Source organism: Meleagris gallopavo, chromosome 1 (assembly GCF_000146605.3).
Source record: "Meleagris gallopavo isolate NT-WF06-2002-E0010 breed Aviagen turkey brand Nicholas breeding stock chromosome 1, Turkey_5.1, whole genome shotgun sequence".
Taxonomy (NCBI): domain Eukaryota; kingdom Metazoa; phylum Chordata; class Aves; order Galliformes; family Phasianidae; genus Meleagris; species Meleagris gallopavo.
Window position 1 is genome coordinate 116,133,304 of NC_015011.2, and position 1,967 is coordinate 116,135,270.

Below are 1,967 nucleotides of genomic sequence, written 5' to 3' on the forward strand. Positions count from 1 at the left end.
TATTGGCCATGGGGCGGCTTTTGTGAGCCGGGCCGGCTGCGTGTGCGGTTGTGATTTCCCCGACCGCTGGCGGTGCTGCCAGGGAGGGAGGAGGCTCTGGTTTGCCCTAAAGTAGGGAGCGATGCATAAAGCGAGTTCTCTGCGGTGCCCGGGCCTGCCTGCGGTGGTTGGCTAAGGCGGGAGGCAAACTGGTTGGGCTGGTACGGAGCGGAGTGCCTCCCGTGGGCAGGCACGGCTCCACCGAAGTGCTTCCCGATGCTGCGGGCTGGCACGGCTCTGGGGTTGTGAGCCCCGTGCCCTGGGGTGACCAATGGGACGTGGGGCAGAGCTCGGGGACCGGGGGCATCGTCACGCTTCAGCTCATGGGTGTGCGTCGGATGGAGTCGTGACAGTGATTGCGTGGCCTCACCCTGGTTCAGCGTGTGAGATGGGTGGTGATTAAGGAATGAGCTTTTACCTTATTCACCTGATACGGGGCCTGGTCTTTGTGGTGAGCAATCCATCCGTAGCATGGGTGGAAAGGGGAGTTAATTTCTTTTCTGTTCTATGCTAGCATAACTTCTAAAAGTAGCATTACCGCTGCTTTGGAAGATAAGCACTGTTATCCCAAATGTATTGAGTGGGAAGCTGGATCCAAGCCTTGAAGTGCCCTGAGGTCACACTGTGTCAGAGCCAGGACCTCTGATTCTCCTGCCCATCACCCCTGCAGATGAGCAGTGATGCACCTCCAGCTTTCAGGTCTCTGGTTCCCCATCAGTCACTTGGGAGAAAAACAGCTAATGCTGAGAACTTATATTTCTAGTTTCTTCCCACTCTAAAGCATAAGGAAATTTTCTCTGTTAACAGGGTTTTTTTTCTTCTTGTGTTTTCCTGTTTTTACCTTATAAATTCAGAGACTATACAGACCATTTTTCACCCCGCATATGAAACTGAGAACCTATAGAAAATATGGTGTAACTGAAGATGGTATCAAATGGAGCATGTGTTGTGGGATGATCACAAGGCAGATGTCATCCAGTGCCTAAGCGCCTTGCTCTGGAGTGCCCTCAGCCCTGCCTGTTTTTTTTAAATTTGAACCAGCTGATAGAAGATAGTATACGGTGTGCTGGGGAAGAGTGTGTGTCAGTGTGTGCTTAGGATGTTTCACAGACTGCAGTGTGGACTGGATCTGCCCAAATCCAATTGAAATGAACACGCTTGCATTAAGGGAATAGTTTGCATCTCCTGGCTGCTAGGGAGGAGACTTGGTCAATGTTTTATAATGCATCAATAAGGAGCAAAATTCTGGGGTGCAAGCAATTAATAGATGTGGAGCTCTTCCCTTGACTAAAAATCTGAGCTGGGCAGCAGACAGCAGAGATGCTACAGCCTGAGATGGCATTGCAGGAGTGGAGTGTTTTGGGTAAGGGAAAGCAAAGCACTAGGTGACACCAAACTGTGGGCGTTATTGCTGCTACCATCTGTAGTAACAGTAATGCAGTAATGACTAAATAGCGTTTGAAGGACAAGCTGCTCAGTACTGAATTGCTAATCTTCCTTTTTGCTATCTGGTGAAATTTGCTTAATGCATCTTCTAAGAGATTGAAATACTGAGCGCTTTGGTTTGCAAAGCAAAATGTGTTCTTTTCTTCTTATAGAAGAGTTTGGTCAGCCCTAGGAGGGTTTAAGAGAAAGCTACATGTCATTGTCAATTTAGACTGCAAATCATAACCCAATGTGTGAAAGGAATACATAGATGTATTTCTTTCAAAGTACTGTGTGTTTTTTCCTTCTTAAGAGCAATGCTTTTCCAGCTGATTTCTTTAAGCCATACAGTATGCTTTTAATTGATGTGCTGTTCTCTGTGCGACATTACCTTTTGCAAGTACTGGTTTTAGTTCAGAGGAGCTCAGTACTCTGCATGCTCTCAAGGTTAGCGTTCTATTGTTTAAAATACCATAACATCGGACAGATTCTGTTGATTTAAA